General features: G+C 40.3%; 1 protein-coding gene across 2 annotated transcripts in view; it reads right to left on the reverse strand.

Moving 5' to 3' along the window:
* LOC136442076 (leucine-rich repeat-containing protein 4C-like) overlaps positions 1 to 23,667 on the reverse strand; it is a 46,634-nt gene extending 22,967 nt beyond the window's left edge. The window contains exon 1 of one of the 2 annotated variants that reach the window (XM_066438691.1): positions 23,456 to 23,667. The gene's annotated coding sequence lies outside the window, so the exon portion shown is untranslated. Of the gene's footprint in view, positions 1 to 668; positions 795 to 23,455 lie in introns of those variants that run through there. The other variant, XM_066438692.1, reaches the window with a different exon arrangement.
* Positions 23,668 to 23,991: the final 324 nt, after the last annotated feature.

Genomic DNA, 23,991 nt, shown 5'->3' on the forward strand with positions numbered 1-23,991 from the left:
ATCTTCCGATGTCAAAAGGTCTTGACGTTGGAAATATTTCCTGGGCTTTATCAATATTTAGTAGTACTCGCAGTGGAAGTATGAATTCATTTTACAATGGTGACAAGAAATGAATACAATAAACCCTGATTCTCTTTCTAGCTCAGCGAAGTACAATTTTTGCCCCAAAAATTAGATTTTGCGTAACCCAGACGTCCCTGGAGGAATGAACCAAAATTGTTCTGTACATTTTTATATATGAGTACTTGGCCCAGTGGTTATGGTATTATTGAGTAGATTGAAGTTGATACTGTGCGAATAGAGAATCGGCTTTTCTAAAAATTCAAAATTTATCAAATGCAATCAAATTCTTTACATACCATCTACACACAAAAATATTCAGGTGGTTTTATGCCTTGAGTACGAATAGCATATAAAATCCAATATCAAAAGCATTCTGGATTTGATTTTTTAGATAACTTTTATACTCTAAATCACATGAATACACGACGTCAACATTGTTCAAGAATACAAGACATCCACAAAACGCACTACCTTGGGTCATTCTAACCGTCTGTCTACTTTCAGGGCCCAGCAGTACCGAAACCGCGCTTGAAGTTGAATCGTATATGTCATACCCAATGTTACACCTGCTAAACTAAGGCTTTTGGAACGTACCTAGTACCTACAGAGACGTTGTCTTGCTTCCTCACTCTTCAACTACCGGGCTCCACTGAAAGACGAGTTTTGCCGATGCTAGGTTGCCGCTTCAATGCTCCGCTGCCCCAAGCCGAATGTGAATCAGACGATTTTGTTCACCGGTCCTTTTTACGATACCGCCACGTCATTGGACGTCCTGCGTCATAGATTCCTTAATTAATATTCAATGCGTTTACCGGTACCAGCGCCGTTATAAACGGGATGCACTTGCGGAGGAAGGATGGCAATCCACATGATATCTTTTAACTTTGATTTCATAATTGTTCACTAAAAACGTCGAATTTTGGTTCTTCTGCCTCACAAACACTATACCTTTGAGCCACTATAGTGGCACGTCATTTGATATTGCACACACCACCTCTACATCAAGATAGATATGTATATATGTATTGACACGGGGAACTGAATGTCCCCTTTCACATATGCCGATAGTACAGCAAAAATGCTTCCAATGACATCTTTACCGGTGCAGTATATTTTGCATTTCAATTTAGGAAACCATTGCAACCCCCAAGCACATTTTATTTCTTTTGGCGTGAGTGGAATACGTTTTTGATCGCAAAGTAAAGCATTAGAAAGCATGCAATCAAAGTGACGCTGAGTATACGTTTTTCATAATCAATAAGTATTTACCAAGCAATGCCTCTAGCTCTAAAGGATGTAAGAAGAGACCGAGATATGTATAGAAGGCATATATTACAGTCATATTCCACATTAAATTTTCACATGAAATGAACGGTGACTTTGATATACAGAGCTTAACGCATGCACTGCACAAAAGATAAAATAAAAGACTGTCTAGGCAACATTTTGTCAACAATCAACAATCTCTGACAATTAGATCTAAACCCATCTCGTACCCTACAACAAAGGGTTACCAGAATGTAGACTTTTCTTTAAGCACGTATACACATTCAGCCCCAGTAATACATGGCCGAACATGGCCTCCCAACCTTCCCCAACAATGGTTGGGAGTGGTTCGAATTCGGGAGCTAGGTTGGCTGGTGTTCGGCGCGGTTAGATAGTGTTCGGCTACGCCAGCCGAATGTGTTGAATCTCTCAGAAATCAAGAAGGTCTGGAATGGGTTGGCTGGTGGTTGGGAGTAAGCCAGTTGTGATCAGGGTGTGTTTGGGAGTCAAATTTAATCCATAACTGGTCAGACAGCCCCAGACCTACCGCCATCCTTGCATGGTTGGCTAGTGGTCGAGAGCCATGTTCGGCTATGTGTAACCTCAGGCTTTGTGCACGATTCCTGTCGGCTGTATCGATCTCTGTTGTGCCAGATGGTGGCCATTCAACATGTGCAAATCGCTATACACAGCCCTGTCATAAAGTACCACTAGTCTACCAGTCCCAAGCAAGGTGACCAAGGCTTCTCGGGAGGACTTATCTAAAGGTGAATTGGTTTTGATATCGGAACGGCAACCTGAACGCATTCAGTCCCTTTCGGGAGGGTACGATAGTGACCCGTAAATAGATTGACTGCAGCACTGGAGAAAAATAGGACCCAGAAGAATTGACCCACACATGGCAATGGACTGCCTTTAATATCCATGTTGAGAAAATGGGGTCGAAGGTTTTATGATATATTTGGATGGTGACGTCTAATTTTCACTCGGGTGTAATTTGTGTTGTGTTCGATGAATAACAAATTATCAACATCCAAGTTGTAGTTTTCCAAGCGGTAGTCACCAGAAGCTTCTGATGAAATCCGGAATACAAGGCCCAGAGACTGAATGCCTAGTGAGCATATGTTCAGAAAGAACAATTATTAGTACGGTGCATATACGTTGTTTTCTCAAAAATGATTTATACAGATTGGAAAAATAATCAAGATGTGTACCAAATTTTTTATCACATAGGTGCGTTTCGATGCACATGGGAGAATATCTATTTGAATCGCGCTGACTATCATTTGTAGAACTCACACAACTTTATGGTCCGTCACCAAATAAAAGGTACATATTGTATACATGTAGTGTTCAGAAAATGTAGCATTTGTTACAAATGTGATGTTATTTGCATACTTTCTATCAGTACCCGTCTCTAGTATTCTCTACCTACCTACCGAGTAAATTTTCATCATATAACACGTACCAACGCGGTTTATAGTTAATTTGTTGCGAAACTATTTAAGAAACTTATATAGAGAGTGGAAGAGGTGATTTATTGAGAGATTGAGGGCAATATAAATATTGCATTGTAGTTTGATTTTTTAGCCATGATCGTTGTCCCTCGTTGATCAGGTTCGGTTTGATCATTGGCCTGATGGTTAAGTATATTTGACACTCAATTTATCTATGATTGAAACGACTATTTTCAATACTTGTAATCAGGTGTTTGACATTTTTGACCCCCTACCGTCCAATATCAATCAATAGACAATATACCCTAATTAGAAATCTGGCCGTGGATATTTGTGTATTTGTGTGTTCGTAGTTATTTGAATATATACTACTTGAATGGCAGGAAATGAATGAGAAGATGGTGTGGAAGTGACAGGAAGTAGAGTCTAGACGTGCTGGATCAAGTCTTTTGTCAGGAGTCAATGGATGGGGCTATCAATGGGGAGGTATTGTTTGGTCTTCGTTTGTTTGTTTGTTTGTTCGCATTTTCGCAATTACATATTTTGCCACGTCAGGTTTCCATGGCAAACTTGTTTTACAATGCAAGGAATCCTTACCGACCTCAAGGAGGCACAAGGATAAACGTGGGCAGACACAAAATCGAGCTTGGCGGGAACACAACCATTTATTCCTTAAACGGAATCGTAAACAAATATATAAACAGATGAGTATAAAGGAAATGATATAAAACAAGGTTCCACATGTTCGTCACGTTCACCGTAGAGTGACAGGAAGTGGGCAAATGCAATTTCAATCAAGACCATATTTGAATGATTAATGAACTACAATTAACCTAGACGCACAAGAAACTCCAAATATTTCACGAAGGCGTGATATCTTCTCCCTCTTCTTGGCAAAGTGGCAGCCGTAGTAGATAGTCATTTAGTAATTTCGGACACCGAAATGATTCATTATCTTTGATTTGACAAATGAGAAGGTCCTTTGAATATGGAAACATTGACGGGAATGCTCAAGCACATGTTAAGTAGAACGGCAAAGATCTTGACACCAACTATAGCGGTCTATATTCATATATTCTAAACTGTGTATCGCTGCTAAATTGGGGTTAAAACAGGTGGTAAGCGAGGATCACCCTTGGTACTATTAAGCACAACAAAAGCTTCTCGTCCCGAGAGACTCATCACACTTAATATATATATCCCATCTAGGCATGAATAACGTCGTGAGAAGGCAAAACGTGCGAATGAATCGTGTATAGTGAGTTGAGTTCTGTGAACATGTATAATTTGTGTACACCGCGACTTTAAGAACATGGTAAACATGTGTATGACTCATCACTGAAGTAGTGGCAAAATTACGATAAACATATGCAGAATGTTGCATTGAAATTCAATGAAGGTAGCTAGGTAGGTACGTAAAGGTGAAGGTACTCTGAGCAACTAATATGTTCCTTTTTGCACAGGAGTCGAACTAATCTGAATGTGTGACTTCATTCATTTAAAAACATTGTAACCGTGTGTATTACTCATCTCCTAAAATAGTGGGAAAATTACGAAACACATTATGCAGAATGTTGCATTGAAATTCAAGACAGGTTACAAAGTAAGGAAAGGGCTCTGTTTCTTTTGCATAGGAGTCGAAAGAATCTTATAGTGTGACTCCATGAATTTCAGAACATTGTTTAACATGTGTGTTGCTCATCACTTTCGGAATATTACAAGAAATTATACAGAATGTTGCATCACATATTGATATTGAAGATACGCTGCTAAGTAGATAGAGGTGAAGGTATTCTCAGTAATCTCTTCCCTTTACACAAGAGTCGAAAAAAAATCTGAATGTGTGACTCTAATGAGATTATTAGTGGGAAGCAATCCGTCTTCAAGGCGTCGGAGTTAGGCTGTAATTGGAGTCAGAATTGCTGATATCATTCTTGCTGTTAATGTCACGGTACGTTTAAAAAGATTGAGGCGCCATGATTTCGGTGAACAAACCATTAAGGCTCGTATTAAGTGGGAACGGTTATGTTACCAAGGTCTTTTATCCCTACTTTGTGTAGTAATCCATCTTTGCCGGAGGCATCTATCACATAGAAGCCCCTCACAAGAATGGCTTGCCTTGTCACTTTTAGCTGAAGGCTCTTGAACATCGAGAACACAGATGGCCTTGTCCCGGAATACCATTATGTGGTTGAAAATCTGAATGATATTAATGAATGAAGACCTTGTATATGTTTGGCCCACTGCGCAAGGGACACATGTTACCAATGATATACAAATTCATGTGCATACAAAACGTCTAGTATACTTCAGTACTTTTGGCTTCCCTTTGCTTCTGATAAAATACGTCGACGAGGGAGAGACATTCAGGTAACAAGATACACAAGTTACTGAACCAACTTGATAGATTATGGAAATGACCAGACGTTTTGGGTAGCTAGCATCCACTGCCTTTCATCATCAGCGACTGGACGAGGTTTCTTGTTCACCAGATTTTGAACTAAAAACTACGAGATGCAATATTTGCATATCAATTCATATTTTTTGATTATTAAAAAAACCTGAACCAGAAATCTCGTCCAGTCACTGACGAAAGGTAGCGTATGCTACCTGAAACGTCCGACTGATTCCAAAATCTATCCGGTTGCTTAGTTACCTTCTACAATGCGTATAGTAATGACAAAAAAGCCCTTGATAGTCATTTTCGGGTGTATTTTAAATCAAAACTGGGTAAAGGGAGCAATTTAGAGTGCAAGTTCTTTAGTGAATCTACTTAGCTATAAACATTTTTGATGTAAAGAATAGGTAAATGCACATATTTTGCGTAATTCTTGGCAACGCGTTTTAGAAGTTAAAAAGACTTCGAACAGCATATTTCATATTGCCGTCCATAAACTGATATGCAACCTTACATAAGTCATAAAAACTTAATATTAGTTTACAAGTCACTTTTGAGAATTGCCTGGCATAGACATAACCTTCCTAGGTTGATGTTCAATAGGCCATCATCGGTTGTATCTCTATAAATGCACGGTTAATGCCCAGCGTGTCCATTGAAACCGCGAGATGTCCATTTTATGTCCCAGCTCGTGCCTCCCCAATAACCTCCAATAGACCAGCACCCAGCCCCACTTTATCAACTTCCCAGACGGCCATTATGTGGCTGGTAATGGCCTTGTTGAATGTTATTGGAACCGCATTCGTGTAAGCCGGCTTTGGAGTCAGTTGTATGAGTTCTCTGGCTATATTTCTAGATTTTGCACAATGCTTTGCAGCATGCAGGGTTAATCATTATTCTTACACAGCTACGTGTGAAACTCTGAATACTGGCATCGGTCATCTCTTTTTCTCATTCCGCCTTTCACACTCTCGCCCATTATGTATATCTACAACTATCTATAAAAGGCACTTCTTACATTGCTAGGCAGTGCTGTTTCACATTGTGAAGTTTCTATTGCGGTCTTCAAGCAAGCACTAATGACATGCTCACACACCGTCAGCTAGATGTATTTGGATTCCATACGAGTATCCATATAGATCACGTCGGCAATCACTTTGCTGCCTGTGTACGGCTAAGACCAAGTACGATCTAAACGGAAATTAGAGACGTTCCCCAGGGCACTGAAGGGTAGATCTAATAATGACAAAAAGTAATTGGCCTTTTTGCTTTGTTTCGTGTTTGTGCCATTATCAGTCATTACACATGACATCCCGTTACCTAAGAAGGTTATGTTTTCGGTAGCGTTTGTGTGTATTCATGTGGAAGGCCAGTATAATTCGAGAACGCCTGGATGAATTGAACTTAATTGATATTTGGTACGTGGTAGCTATAGGTCTTGATGGGAAGGATAAGATTTTTGGCCCCCTATCGGCTTGTTACGACATTGCAGTGGAATTTCCTGTTTGGATATATTGTGTGGACATGCCATGGTCGTCATTTTGCAGAGGTAGATAGCTCTTCGAGCAGAAAGTAAGTGGTGTAGGTTTGGACTCCCTAGCCGGTTCTTTAGAACTGCAGGAGCAGGTTTTGTTTCAGACTTTGAAAGAGAATAACTAAAGAAGAGGTTGATGATGGTCTTGATTTTTTGGTATGTAGATACCTTGTTTGAAATGCAATATCATCTCTCGTTCTGTAGGCTGCAAAGTGACCTATAAAAAAACGTAACATATTTTGCGACTCTCTATAGTTTTCTTTATGGCCACCCTGGGTTTCCTGCTTTACCTCGATAAAGGAAAATAGGTAAGTTGGACTGTTATTTAAAGGTCACCAGGGGCTATGAGGGCCTTCAGTGGTATGAGAAATACATCACTTGGGACGGAACACATTCACGATGAATGTAAAGCTCAAAATAAAAGGAAACCAAGAGGAATTTTTTTTCGTAAAACTCTGTTCCACTTGTAACTGCTTCCCTTCAGAAAGTGTATAAATGCATTGGGACTGTGGTTACCTCCATAAAGTACTAAAGCCTGTTTGTGCATGCCCTAACCATTGTGAAGAAATCATTAGAGAGTCTGATACTTGTTTCAGTTGGTATTCAGTTTCAGCATGTTCTCCGATGACATTACCTAAATTTACTGCTACTACTACTACTACTACTACTTTTGATTACTTCCTAATGTTATGTACATTTTGGCCCAAAGGCTAAATGCATATATGCCACACATGGTCTGATGGATGTAAATATTAAAACATGGAACACTAAAATACTATATACTAATATGTACCAGAAAACTATGTGTTAAACACTATATACTATATGATTGCTAATCTATACTCCTGATTGTATATTCTTCTCTTTAATTGTGCCTGTAGTGTAGGCAATGGCTGATACTGACCATGACTGTTTGTTTGTTTTATTTATTAAGATATCCATTAGCGTTCAATTCTAACAACTTTCAGACTATTCTATGATGCGACATGAAATAAAGCCTCTGCAAGAGAACGTGTCCTTTCTTTCTCATTTACTATATCAACATAACTCCACTGCACAGAGTTTACCAAATCATGTAGAAGACATCGAAATATAAAACAAGATCCCGCGATTCCATTTCCCTGAGCATCAAGGCGACAGAAGCTTAGAACTGCTGGTTTAGCATGAGTGAAATAGCTCGTAGAGTAATGGGAGACATTAGTGAAGTGGCGCATGTTTCATCCTCTTAAATGTTATCACCATTCTGATGTTCTTCTAGACTAGGTTTAGAAAGTTTTTCTCGACATCCGGGCAATGACAGACGTGGAGTTTTCATATCAAAACTCACCAACTCATCGCATATTACCACTGCCATTTTTATAGCTGCCACGCGAATCGACCAATATTGCTCCAAGCCATGGACGAAGTAAAGAACAATAAGTACAAATTAAAGAGTTAAAAGGCATGACTAGGTGAAATGATAAGAAATGTGTCAAGTTCTGCAGGGTACAATGGGATGGAGAAGGCGCCATATTCCCTATCCAATTAAAGATCTAAATGTATTTGTTGTAAGGACACATGAAGTGTGAAATGTGATTGGTCGTTTTGATCACTTAGGCCCCCATTCCATGATCCACTAGACGGCGATCGCGCTGCGCTCTCGCTGTAACCTAAATCGGATTTGTATAACCCTTGAATTCATAATTGGAACATTGTGCAAAATTTACAGTATGACTGAAAAGACAACAAGACAGACAAATCGTAAAACTGTTCGTTTTCTTAATCTATTACATTCGCTGATCGCTCTGTTAAATTTTAATTCACAGAGAGCGCGCGGCGAGAGCGCCGCCCTAGTGGAATGGGGGTATAAGCGAGCAGGCTTAACTTTGGCATTCATCTCCATATGACAAATGGGCATCCTCTCGTTCCTTTAACCCTCCCGATTGATTATTTGGAGTCACAAGAGTAACATTAAGGTTTTCCTCCCGGAAAGTTGTCGGAAGATTCAACCACACACCACTTCGTTAAGGAAGCTTGATGATTTGCAACCTGGCTTTCAATGTTTCAATCATTTGTGGTCAAGGTCTTTTCAAACTCATTTTTTAGCGATAGTATATCACTATTCACCAAAGACTTCCAAAGCGTTCAGTTTGGAAATAGAAGGCAACCGGCTGAAGCATGTGTTGCACACAGGTAGAATTGTCTATTGCCACCTTGGGAAAAACCCTGGACGGTTTACTGCTGTTGTAATGCCACGGAACGCCCGTTTGCTCTTGATAAGGCCCGGCCAGGGAGGAAATGGCCTTCAGCAAAACACCATTCTGTGGGCGACGTAATGGGAAACGCTCAGGACAAATCCGCTAACTCTCTTTTGGACATCCAGGGTCGCTGTAGGTAAAATCTCCTACAGATAGGTCCAAACCCATCAGAACGAGTTCAAGCAAAGCAATCGCTTTATAGGAACACATGGCTGTATGTTATAAAAGCAAGATGTCAAAAAGAATAACTATTGAGTTGAGTTTCGGTAGGTGATGGTCCAACCACAATCATTTCCCTTAGATTGACCTGTTATATAAACACATATTGGATTGAATGTCCTTGTCCATATAATTAACTTAAGTTGATCCTATATTCCCAACAAATCTTCAAGATGTAAAGGGTATGCAATCATCTCTATGAATATGAAAGTTCGGTCAGCATTGAAATGGAACCTAGATCACAAAGTGGAACATTTATTGTTCATTGTTAAAACGACATCCATTAGTGAATTACACAGGTACACTTCACTACTCTTCCTGGAGTCATATACATGATAACATATACATAACATTACATAGTATATACATATTTACATCATTTGGGGGGTGGGGGTGGACGAGACAATGGCACTGCAAATCAGCATTGTTAATCACAGGCTATTGCCTTTTGGCAGCCAGGACCTGGCATGACTTGTTAAACACACCCTATGGCCTGTGTTGGCTGCATTCCATGACCTCAGTGAGCCTCCAATGCCAGTCATGTATGTAAGTAATTTAGTCTAATGCCACATACATTGCATGCGGCAATCGCTTTACAAGAACGTACCTTCAAGATGTAAAAGGCTATGCAATCATCTTTATGAGTATGAAAGTTCGGTCAGCAGCGAAATGGAGCCAAACTAACAACCCAGATCACTACGTTGAACATTTAAACTCTTGACCAAAGGGGGGGGGGCAATGGCACTACAAATCAGCGTCGTTAATCATGGGATATGGTCTTTTGGCAGCCTGGAAATGGCTTGACTTGTTCAACACACCCTATGGCCAGCGGTGGCCTCATTCCATGACCTCGTTGAGCTGCCAATGCCAGTCATGTATGTAACTAATATCCTATACATAGCGGCATGCCAGACAGTCTGAGCATGCCAAAAACTGTTCTTCTGCGAAATAAGTAATTACCAATCTTTCTCCACTTTGTCATCTGTAATAGGATAAGGGGGAAAGGACTTGTAGGTCAAAATTTGATAACCTTATCACAGCATACCAGAACCAATTTCTTTTCTGAATATTTAACTCTTTTGAGACTCAATAAGCTCAAGAAGTAAGACTCAAGTAAGAAGCCTGCTTTTCTCATATCCCTTATGCACAATAGGATTAAAAAGATAGTACTTTGAAAATCACACGCTTCGATGTCCATAATTCGTCTTACTTTATCTACTGTTCATTTTTGACGGGAGAGGAGTACTACAGTGATAGTGAGAGATAGTATGGCTGTTCATGACATTGCGTGTCTGACCATATTCCAGTTCGTCTTCTCTCATGAGTAAACTTCGACTATGTATAAAAATGAGAATACTCTAAAAAGTTCATTCATCTAAGAAAAAACACTGCACTGATCATTGGTTGAAAGCAATCGGAGAATATTGTGTCAACAAGGAATTAATAGGATGAATAGATGAATAGGTTTTCAAGTTTAAAGTATAGCAAGTCATTAAGGGTACGTTTGATCCGCGAAATTAAAAGGACAGAAATGTATGCAATTACACTAGAAAGTAGAATTCATGGCCATTGAACAACTATTGAGAGATTTAACCGTGTTATTGTTACGATTGTGTAAAATATACAAGTGCAGCTTGATTACATTCAATCTAACAGTGTCCAATTACAAGATCGTATAAAACGGACGAGGAGCTGCCAATTTGGCATTGAAGTACTGACAATAATCCCATAACGGTTTCTTTTCGTCGCGATTTATCATGATGCTTTTCCAGACATATGCCCGTTGTGGCTGCACACCCCATGGAGACACACCCCCATAGAGGTTTATGATTACGAGTTGAGCAGACGACTGCTTCTCTCATTCTCATAACATTATGCAAACTTTATTGACACAACTAAAGGACAGTGACTTTCGTAACATCTTCTACAACTATACATACAAACAAACAAGTGGATGCAAGTGGATTGATAGTTAATTACCTACGTAAATCAACATGCTGAGTTTGACATATCACTTGTACTATTCCTTGATATACTTACCTACTTGTGCACAGGATTATCATCTGCTAGAATGAAATTAGATTTATCTATAAGATGAAATGTATCAAATTAAAAACAGCGCCTTTCGTAATGTCTTCTATAACAGTTACCATACACACACACACACACACACACACAGAAACACACAAACAAGTGGTTACAAATGAAGCAACACTAACCTACGTACAAGTATATAAATAGATCAACATGTTGAGTTTGACATATCACTTATATTACTACATGTAGTACTAAATTTCTTTGATAAATTTGTCTATTCGTACACAGTAAGGTTTATTTTCTTCTAGAACATATTCTCTATGAGATGGAATGAATCCAATTCTGTTGAGCAAGCAGAAAGAAAGTTGAACATCTTTAAGCGTTTATCATCATATCGTAAACAATCCATGATAAAGTGACATTCATCTTCTGTTGGACAGAATTGACACGTGGTCACGTGGATTTTATGATATCTTCCGACTTCTACATTCAATTTATGACTACAGATTCTTGAATGTCTTCGTCATTACTCTACTAACTTCAAAATGATGTATTTCAGAAACATTCAGATCCTCCACATCCACATTGTGCATAAATGCGGTCCAAATCTGAAGCGTGGCAAATGTCAAGAAACACCAGTTGGCTTGACGGAAAGATGGATGGGCTGTTTGTTAGAGATAAGACAACGAATTAAGTAGAAAATGATTGTAGATAGGACTGTTCCAACTTGGGTGTACATAGATAAAGGACGCGGTGATCTCTATTCGATTCTAAGTCAAGTGTCATTTGCCATCTTCAAAGGTGACGCCTTCTAAGTCATATATAGGGAAAACCTAGGAGGTGTCGATATAAATTTATAAAGGAAAGGCAACAGACGCAAGTTAAACAGACAATGGGGCTGCGTAGCTGAAAAAGATGTTCTTGTTTCGAAACAGTTTGCTGATAGTAATATTCTCCCTTCATTTGTGTCTTACTTAACAAGCAGGGTGCTGCCTAACTCTGTAACCAATAGAGAATGGAGTACCAAGCGGCTACTTCAGTGTGCCAAAGATTAAGGATTATCTTATGGAGAATGACAGAAACGCAAACCCATGCGCTATATCGCAAGTGAGCATTGCTAGTCTAGATTCAAACCCATCTATACGCTTACTCTACACTTACGTCGTTTTCATACCTTCAATTACAATAAAATCAGAGCAAATACTAGTTGCACCATGGTGCATTCTGTAGGTACCTAAGTACAAAAATGCAGAGCACGCATGCACTCGCATCAATTCGTACATTTCTGTAAGCTGTACCAGGAGGTGATTTCAAGGTGATAATCTTGGAGTAATTGGATTTCAGCCGAAGATGTATGTCCGGATTCTAGCATTCCCAATAGGTTTGAGGGAGTTAAACCTATCCAGGTGTCGAAGACCAAAAGGGAGGGAAAACTAAGATCCCCAGAAAATCCCAGGCAACTGCCTTTCTCCATACTAAGCATATCGTGTGCACTCTCACCATAAAGATGATAACTGAGATTAGACAGTACGTTGTTTGAACTACCCATCACGACGATGATGCAGTCCACCTTCACTTTAAACAGCTGCATCAACGAAGGTTGTGAATGCAAACGATCTTCGAAATGAGTCATATTTGGCTCGAATAAAGCTCCATTCTGGCTCTGTGTGAAGTTAACAAGGTGCCTGTTATCATTCCTCGATGCCAGTGCTTTGTATCTCCACACTCATGAAGCTACGGAAACATTTCTTTGAAGTTGATGGTCATCCATAACAATTGGAGTATGTTTTGTGGCCCAAGATATGGATGTCCTTGCAACTCGCGGCAGACTAACAATGAACTGTTGTGCTCATGGCTCCAACTATTGTGTAACTGGGAGCTGGAGACCTTCTGATCAAATCGAGTAAGGGTATTTTGGTTATAGCTGCATTCCTTTTTTCAGAAGGGACATAAAATGGGGGTCCCGTGATCGAGGAGGTGCCTTGAGCAAGTTAAAAAGGCAGTTTGATAGCCTCATGAGTACCTACTGGCTGTACTTCAGATGAATAATAAAACCTCTGAATAATATGTTCTTCGTCCATACACAGGTGAGATGCGCGTTCTAGGCCTCAACTGATTTCGATCGTTGTGTAAGTCGCTACAACTGTAGCCCAGAGGTAATATCGATTCTGGTAAAGTCCATGTATAACGTTCTTGTAATCGTGGACGTCAGAAAGTAACGTGTTCAGCTGGCAATGGCCCGCCTGGGGATACACTGGTAAATTGAAACCATTTCTCTATCTCCTCATTCTAAATGCCATAAATTGAAACCATTACGCTATCTCCGAAGTCTAAATGCCAACGGTCCGGTGGAAAACGCCACGGCAGCTTAATCGAAGAGATGACTTTTAAAGCTAGTTACTTCTCGTCTGAAAGAGAGAGGTGGACACGAAGTAAAGCTCTTCGGGTTAATGGCTTCTTCTGGGGAACATGACCCTCAGTCAAAATCTCATTCAGTGGGACAGCCCTCGTTATGTGTGTTCTGATTTTTCTCATTCTGATGTTTCACGTTGCGCAGGATTCGTTATATCATTTGCTACCGCTGGGCTCCCAGATAGGAGATTCTTGGACATCTCTTGCAGCAAGGGTCGTAAGCCAACTGGGGCAACCGCCATGACTGTAGCTCTCCCGTTCCTGTACGTAAGTGGTCCTAAGTTCAGCTGTATCCACGGTAGAAGCGTGGGCTAAATAAAGAACACTGGTTAGATGGTTGTTGAGAATATTTGAAGAGCAAAGCGACTTATGTGTGGGGGCGTTTCGTCATAGTGAGCTTAGACCGCGCACAAGACGAAGTGAATGTTACATACCGTCATCTTAAAACTCCAATTATTTTTAGTCTATAGATTTTAGGCCACATTGGAACTATCATAGCTTTATTCAACCCTCAACGGCCATCACATCACTCTTCCCTCATGCAGTGTTTCAGTCTATCATTGGTACTTTGTATGATTTACTACTGCACCCTACACATTTGGGGTAAAAGAGCCTAGGCACCATTGGGAGCATTGCGTAAGCATTTCTGTGAATATTCAACCATTATTGAGATTACCGTTGGCCACCATCTCTAGAGCTCCTTCCAGTGCTAATGACATATGTTCGACTATGGTACGCAATTTACGACAGAACGCCATCTTGAAGTCAAATAAAAACACTATAGTGTATAACCTATTCAGTTATTATAGATAGCAGTTTTATCATTACTAGCTGATTTAGCAATCAGGAAGTGGAAGGATCAAGGGATAAGTAAGCCCCACCCCAGTGTTTCGCGCTTGTTCTTGTCTACGATGAAGTTGTCAAGGGTTTGGCTGCTCCTGGTGGCATGCACATTATCTGTAAAATAATCTACAGAGGGCAAAAGGTCACACAGTGCGCAAGCGAAACTAAGAAATTCGTTGCAGATCTGCAATATTGTATTTTGCCCATGGTGGCACATATTGACTTCATGTTCTCAGGGGATTAATGATGTAATTTCATGGAGGGATGGCCACCAAGGAAGGGACTTTCAGGGATCAAGCGATTGGCTGTGGGGGAACACAGCACAGTGAGTCACATTGGTCACAATGCTTAATACAATTTAGGTGGGTTTTCATTGAATAAGGAGTAGCAGCATCACATCGCAGTATGCAGTCGGATTGTATTTACGGAATACTTAGTCGGTGTAAGAAGTTCAATACATACACACAATGAGCGCTTTCGCACTTCCGAGTACGCATGTGCAGACAGAAATTATATCAAGGTACCATATCAAAGGTCGAAGGCCCCTGAGACATAAACAAAAGCCGTCTGGACATTGTTATGCAAATCTAGACAATCGTCGAGACGAGAACTGTTTACAAGCCAGGGACCTTCACCTTTGACATATTACCTACAATTCCTGTCGCCGCTCATGCGTACTCAGAAGTGCAAAAGCGCTTATTCAGCAGTACACAAGAGGATGTATAGAAAGTTTTCGACCCTTCTAGTCCTAGAACTAAGGGAATAGTCCGCCATCTCTGAAAAACCTTCGAACGGATTTGACCTATAATGCAACTAGTAAGAAAATAATACTCTCCAGTCAGAGGTTGTTGGGGAAGATTATGACCTTTTATCATATGCCCCATTTTTCATCCGCAGGTCCCACTGTGTGACCTTCTGTCCTCAGTGGAGTATTCTACAGATAATGCGAATGCCACCAGGAACTGACGAACCCTTGACAACAATCTTCCCCAACAACCTCTGCTTGTAGAATAAGAAAATACCGGCCACTGCCTGAATGATGCCCTTGCTACCGTATGAATGATGGTGGTATGGCTTGGAGAGGAGGACCATTACGTGCAGGGGCAAAGAAGAGAACCACTGTCTGCACACGATGGGGACAATGACGGATCGTTTGTGGCTAGGAGTACACTCTCCAAGGAAAGATGACTTTTCAACCATCCTTACTGGTACACCTAGCACTGGAACCTATCACCCCCGAGGGAGAAAAGGACAGAAAAAAGATGGCGGTCTTAGGATTTTATCTGTCTCTTAACGAAAACAGATGTTCTTCCAGACTAACGACGTTGTGACCCACATTTCTTTGACACAGATGTCTATCATTACAAAGAGATCATAGTTACCGGTAAGTAAGCGAATGGATATAGCACAAAGCGATTTAATTTCTGAAATCGCTGTTTGGATGGGCAAAGTATGTTATGTTTTATAGCACTATCAATTATGGTTAAAAAGACATTTTCTTCTACCACCCAGAACCCCCCCCCCCCCATCCACAATAGTATGTAGGGAAACGTGCCTTGCATTCTAAGCAATAACACGAGCTTGCTACCAAATACTCTAAAATTATGTAAACTGCAGTAACTAGGAAAGCAGCTAGGGGACCAAAAATCAAATCACTTCCAGTTTTGTCACATCCTACCAACCCACCAAATATAGAACAAATCCATCCAGCTATTTTTTAGTTATCGTGTTGATCAACAGACACAAACGTCGCCTAAGATATATCCTCCGTGAACCTTAATGGAGGTAATCAATGATCCCGATACATGTTTCAGTTTAACGATAGATATACGAGTTACACCAAGAACTAAGTATATTCCTTAACCTGATAGCCCATAAAGGTTTAAACTTTAGTCTAAATTGGATGTATCTCCGTATTTGCAAACTACTGGTGAGGCAGAATATGAATTTGAAGCTTCAATGACACCTGGCATGGCATCTGCGTTATCCATCGTGCCCTTTAAGTTTAATATCTTTTGGTTGGGGTCAGTTATTGGACATCACATCGACGATACATCGGGCACCAGTAGAAATGCTGCTATGCTAGACCCGACCTTTTGGGCCTGCTCCAAGCTGTTTATGATAGATAGGATTATTTCGATCTTTCCATACAAATCTACTTTTACTCGGTGTGCTATGCTCCGACACTTCTTGCTTTTGAAAACTTTGTAATGGTGGATGGTCTTTATTCTACCAGCCTATAATTGTATTGAATTCTGTACAAGAATACGAACAGAATGTTGAAACGTCTGGATGACATCCAAGTTTGCAGTAATTTGCACTTTAAAAGGAAAATCGAACACAGTAACCATCGGCAACAAGTCTGAAAACCGGAAATGACCATTCGCTGGAGGCATATCTTTGAACTTGGAAATTGATAAATGGGGGCTTTTCCTGGGGTTTGAATTGTGCAGATGTATATATAGACCTGGAGGAGTCTTTTCAACCTCATTCATCACGGACAAGACATTGATTCTTCAAATCCAAGCAGGCGTTGAAAAAAGTCTAACTTATTGATATTCCTCCCTCTCGAAATTGTTCAGCGAACCCACACATTGACTCCTGATTCATATGCCTCTCTCACTGGCCTAGAGGTTCATCCATATCTTCGCTCGCTAAAAGCTATTCCGTCTTCTGTTGGCGAGATACTGGAACGTCAAAATTTTTTTTTCAATTTCCTTTTATGGACAGAGAAAAGAGCATCGTGGAACAAGTTAATACTTATTTTAACAGTGAGTGCAACATACAAAGAACAACGAATAAGCTTAATAAATAAAGGTAAAGGTAGTCCCATCGCCTTTTTGAGGACATCGATGAAGTGGGTTGTTAATGTTATCCTGTGTCTAGGGCATGTACGCCCCTCTCCTTCCACCGCCTTTTTTTTATTAATCTTTAGGGTGGTTCCTTCAGTTAGCAAAGTAACTGATTTCCAAGGGAGCCCTTTTACCTCCCCAACCAAAACCAGTTACCCAGTTCTACACATGGATGGAGGGAACAAAGTCATGTAAAGTGCGTTTTCCAAGGGCACATCATCGGTGGCATGTCAGAGGTTATGAATCCAGGACGTCTGGGTTCTGTTTCAAACACCCTAACCTTCACACCAACATGACGCCACATATTTGTTTCTAGTATTCTTGTCGGAGGCGAACAGTAGAACTTGAAATGATAATGCCATACCTTTACCAATTTTCAATCAAAAGGATTAATCTGCATTAGGAAATACTACTGTACCCAAGCTACTGTTATACCACAGCAAAGTTGACACAGATTCATCAGCAGCAAATCAGCACGGCGGGAGCATGACGCATAATCTCAGAGCTATCAGCGTCACCGATCTGAACTACCTGTCAGTGACTTTCCTGTCACACACCTTGACGTCAATACGTCATAGAAACCCTCTTGGCCCTACAACGAATTTTGCCTCAGGCTCACAGTTATCATTATGTCACACACCCAGCTTATGACAAATGCCCAGTTTCCTGAAAGAATTCACAAACAGATACATCAGAGCCATCCAAGTAATGGATAGGATTACGCGGCGTAGTTGGTGTCGCTATCTGACATGAACATCCCATCACACAAATGGAAAATGGAACGTGGGGAAAGCAAAGCTGAGAGTTACCAATGGATCTTCACCTATCATGACAGGCACATGGGTTCTTACTGGAGAAATACTATGCAATTCTTATGTATCAGACAGAGCAGCACGGACATGTGAGAAGCGGACATGTCAGAGAAAGATGTGTAGTAGTACAATGCAATTGCTAGACCATAGACACACGGGGTCACATACATCAGCCATTCAAAAACACTCACCGTGCACATTCGTCTCCAAATGTTCCGCTTGAGACGAAGTGTGCTGAAATGTATACTTGCACAATATAGGACATTGAAATTGGATAAAACTCAACAAATCGTGCCATAGTAACTTGAAACCTAGCGTACATGGTGGTACATACTGGGCAAGGTTACGAGTTCCATAGACGATCAGTGAGCACAAGAAGACTTGATTCTCGTGTATGGTGAATAGTATACGCACTACAATGCAACAGATCTGCAACGCCATGCATCGAGCCAAGATGTACCTTTATAGGATCTGGGCAGCGTAAGGCAATGTCTTGAAAAAAAGATGAGCAGAAGGGTGTTGGGTGTATTTTAAAGGTAGTGAAAACTTCCCAATTATCATTTTGGGACATTGAGTGGAGGCAGTAACAGATTCCTTTGGGATATCCAAACGCAATGGTATGATACATATCACAGTCTAGGTCTAATAAGTTCCTCCAACATGTTTCCGATAAAATCCAATATAGAGATAAACACAGACACAAGAGAATTCCTTAAGACCCAATTACTGTAACAAATATGGTAATTGTTATGTAACTAAGTCTGAATTCTTAAGGTATTCTACTTACAGGTGGCAGTGTATTCCCATGAGCCATTGCGGTGACTCCTAATGTTATCGTTAGCTTTATTGTGTTCAAGTGAAGTACCCATTACATATTCCCATCTGTTTACATCGACACAAGTAAATTCCTAGATGTTGAAGATAAGCCTAAGTACGATACAGTTACTGTTATTGGCTGCGATATGACATAAAGAAGCTTAAAGTTTAAAGAAATATGTTGCAACGACTCTTGGGGTAAGCGTTTACTTTATTGTGGTAGACAACCAATCTGTTTTCAAGTGAAGTACCCATTACATATTCCCATCTGTTAGTATCAACACGAGCGGAATAAGCGGAGAAGTAAATTCCTAGATTGTCGAGATAATACCCAGTAAGATAAAGCTAAATTGTTCTTAGGCTCATCTGTTATTGGCTGCGATATGACATAGAGAAACTTTAGAGAATTATGTCACAGCGATTCTTGAGGTATTCGTTGACTTGATTGTAGTAGATAACCAATCTGTTTTCAAGTGAAGCACCCATTACATATTTCCATCTGTTAGTATCAACACGAGCGGAGTAAGCGGAAAAGTAAAATCCTAGATGTTCAGGATAAGCACAATTACGATAAAGTTAAATTGTTGCTTAGGCTCATCTGTTATTGTCTCCGATATGACATAGAGAAACTGTAAATAAATATGACAGGTACGTACGCCGGAGGGAACACTGTGCCATAAGGTGGATCTTTTCATTTAAAGGTACTTTTTAATAATGTCTCTCTGCTCTCGGTAAAACCACTGTAGTTTACCTTAAGCTATATAAAAATCTATCCATTTACGTTTTCTTATTGCTTTTAAAAACAAATATTATATATTGTAGCTAAGCCTGAGATACATACATGCACTAATCCTGCATTGTTATGGATTCGGAGTTAAAATCAAACCCGGACCCGGTGACAAATAGAAGCCGTAAGCTAATCATCTATCCATTTACGGTTGTTTCTACTTTTTACAGCAAAGATTGCAACTAAGACTGCAGATCTGAGAAACATATATGCACGTATCCTGCAGTTGTTATGTTATTCATGACGATTAGGTTGTGCGTGGTTTGTTCAAAATAGGTGGAAATATGCTGGACATGTTTTTTTTGTATTGGGTATTGGTAGACAACCCTATTTCATTCTTTTGCAGACGTTTCAGCGACATGTGTGTCGTTTTCATCATGAGGACAGGTCATTGAAACCTCTGCGAAACGTCTTCAGAAGAAAAAAAAGGAATTGTGTACCGACGAAAACTATGTTCAACTGATTTACCAACCGGATGAAACTATTTTCGGAGGTGAATATGTTGTGTGTGCTTTTATCTTTTTATTAAATAACATGGTTGCATCGGATGTTTTGCGAGACTGTAGCAATTACGAAAAGCACCCAGGGGACCGGTGTCTTGGAAGTGCCACCCTCTAGCCTGATTGAATCGCCCAACATCTGGCGCCCGCCGGAAGGGGCCATTTCAGCCTCGGACAGCGGAGTTTGCGTAACACAGACTAGCCACCCTCTGACATAAAAAAAGTTTCAGGATATGCGTTTTGTGTATTTTGCCCCAAATGCCTTTTTTTCAGATTTCCTACATAATCATAATGGTACCGTACTCGCAGCCGTACTTTAGCCCCTATCTCACCAGACCAGCGTTGGCGGCCCTGTTGCATCCTTAATTTGCTTTGTGTTAGCCTTGACTTTATAATGAAAATATCATGCAAAAAGTATGACTAAAATCGCAACAAAACACACAACACGTAAAAAGATTCGTTTTCTATCGATGAAATTGAGAGTTCTGTTAAATCGCTAGGTCGCAGCGAGGTCGCCAACGTGCCGCGGGACCAGTGAGATAGGGGCTTAAGTCTCAGCTAATATATGTAAGCTTCCAACCTATTGCGGGTTGTGCTTGCTCTGATTGTTCTGTGACCTATCAAGGCGCCATTTGGGAGATCAAAGGGTCGATGGCGCCTCAATTATTGAAAAGATTCACGGCTATTTCCCTTCTGGTCAATGAGGCAGGATGTGCCGTCAAATCACCACAGGGCACAATAATTCTCAGCTTGTCATTCACACCCAACGAACCCTTCCGGGTGGTTTAATGTTCAGTCCCTCGTGTCATCTAGCCTACACCTCTAGCCACCTTCCTAAGTGGTCATGGATAGTGAAATTCGCCCAAAATAGGGTGAATAGTTGACAAGAAGCTCATAGTAAGGATAACGATGTAAATATCCCTTGTATCAATATGTATTGATTAGTTTGGTATATCAAGTTTGTTATGATTTCGGTATGGAGGCCTTGGAAAGGTGACTTTTGATGAGGAACACCTGTTCCGTCACACCTTCCACTGAGTTGGAGAAACATAACAAAAATAAATTAACATTTCCCATTGAGCTGGCAAATAACACCATACGGTGGCCAAACTCTCCTGACAAAGTATTCTCCCGATTTGAATATATTTTGCCATTTTTCAGTCAGCGTACTTAGTCTGATGAGGACTTAGATGTCTTCACCTAGATCCCTACGGAAACAATTAGACTAAATCCCGCACCACTTTAAACCATGATGAATTTTCAGTCTGTGCCTCAAACGTTAGACACTAAAGAGGATACTTTACCGCTACCTGGCAACTTATATTTTAACATTAAAAGTTTTATTTTATAGTTGCTTAAAGCATTTGTTTTTATCTTTAGGTTTGAACAGACTGAACAAAGAATGATATCTATTCTTTAAGGCTATGATATTGATAAGCATGATAATAAGACAATTTGTGTTTGTCATATACCGCGTAATATTGTTACTAGTCTCTTCTTCAAAAGATAGTTAGACTGTTGTTTCTGATACAGCTGTTGTAACTGTCTCCCATCGTGCAAGTCGTTCAATTCTAACAAACTGTGAATGATACACACAAGAGAGGTGTAAAATGATGCACACAGTATAGTGTAATGCAATTTGTAAGTTTAACGTCGAGACACTTCTCTTATGTAGATCACTTTAGACTGCATAGCTGCACCACTCTTCCATACCTTTGGGAATCGCCTTCACTTAACGCTGTGAGTCATTTCCTCATCCTTCCTTATGACAATCCCTTTAATTGAATGATACTGTAATGTAATATATGTAGGACATTTGGTAGGACGAAAATGTTTCAAATCATTCTTTATGGCTTATTTTAAATCAGTCTACATTCATCAAAATGTTTCCTGATTCTGCATGTTTTGATTTCCCCTGAAACTGTACAGTGGGGCTATATGGACTCATTTTCATGCCAACCATAATCAAAATAAATTGAAGACTACTGTCGGTAAAAGCTGAACACAACTAGTGTCCCGAGATTGACATTTTTTGTGTGCAAAAATGATAGTGAACACAACATTTCCATTCTGCTATTTTATCATGTTATTTGACTCTGAGCAAACCAAGACGAAATTTGTACTGTAAGCAAACGTAGCCTGGTATCGAAACCTACTATATAGCTCCCGAGTCTCCTCCCCGCAAATTGTATCTATATGTTTGCATACCAGGCTAAAGCAAACGTTTGTCGGATCATATTGATGAATGTTGAGGTATAGTTGCTAATAATTATGGCACTTTCTTTAATGATCTTTTCAGAATGATGTATACTTGCATTATCGGCATGTCTAAATTGCTTGACTAACAAACCATGAACAGTCATTGTCTGCTATAATTGATTTAGAGAATTCCTGGGCGTCTATCCTCCATCATTGTGACATCTTCACAGTTTTGCTCGAGCCGATAAGACGACGTTCCACGGTGGGATAGATATGATGAATGTGGACTGTAATATGAGCTGCACGGGATGCGGCCAGTTCATCACAGGTTTCTGCCATTCCAGAGTCATACCCATCAGGCAGGTCACAACAAGGGTCTTGCTAGCGCATAAAGCTTCAGAGAAGGGACGTTATTTGCACCTGGTGCGGCTTTCCTTACTAATATCATATCAATATCTGGCCCCAACAGATCTAACGTAATACTATTTTCAATAGCCAAGCCAAGAAGTACGTGGATTGCACAAAGGGCTAGTTAAAAATTTGAAAGCAAATATACAGAATCATCTTGATGTACAAAAGCAACATGTACCGGTCAATGCGGCATATTGTGATTCGGCAATAATAGCCTGCATGGTACATTAGAATATCGGCAACTATCATTCATTCATCTTCTGATGTTGAAAGGTTTTAACGTTCAAGAGGTTCCCCGGGCTACAATTTGCATTGCAAAAGGAATGATATTTTTTCAATGGCGAAAGAAGGAAAGAAAGCAGGCGGTGAGCCATTAGCACTGCGTACATTAAATTGCATTTCAAAACTGAAAAAAAATAAGAAAGTGCAGCCAAATATTTAATAATCGCATATGTAATCTCAATGTAAACTGCTGCAAGATTGTCAAGATTATCATTCAATATTTGCAAACTCAAGCATATAGTAGGGCTATTTTCCATATGACTTCAACACATCACATATTTACACAATGTTAAACAATTCTTACAGATGACAGCTGACAAAACTGATTACCTGGTTTCAGTCTCAATGTCCGTCACAGGACAGGGTTCAGTAGTCCCAAAACTGCAGCGGCGTGGAATCGCAGCTGTCCACTGCTATAGCTGCATGTGCTATCTCACAATTTGTAGACCTCTATACGTTGTCGTGCGTATTTACAACTACTATTCAGTTACGTGGATTTGGTAAGTTTTTACCATACGAGGTGTGCCGCGAGGATGCTTCTCAGCTCCAGTCCTTAGGGCGAATGCGAATCAGACGGTTTTGCTCACCGGTCCTTTTTACGATGCCTTCTCGTCATTGGACGTCCTGGCCTGCGTCAGCGCTTTAATAATCGATACGTTTTGCTTATTCTAGAGGTCTCCTGTACAGTCATGCCGATGGAGTTACCCCAATGGACAGGGAATATGTCCATTTGCTTGCGGCCTATCTGTCAAGTGTTAAGGCTTTCTTCGCTTCAAAAACGTCACACAATGGTCTCTCTTTATTGCAAGGACGAGGCTAGCTAACGAATTTGCACCTTTCATGCGTTGTATGAGGCTCCTATTGAG

This window comes from Branchiostoma lanceolatum, chromosome 9, assembly GCF_035083965.1.
Source record: "Branchiostoma lanceolatum isolate klBraLanc5 chromosome 9, klBraLanc5.hap2, whole genome shotgun sequence".
Classification (NCBI taxonomy): Eukaryota; Metazoa; Chordata; class Leptocardii; order Amphioxiformes; family Branchiostomatidae; genus Branchiostoma; species Branchiostoma lanceolatum.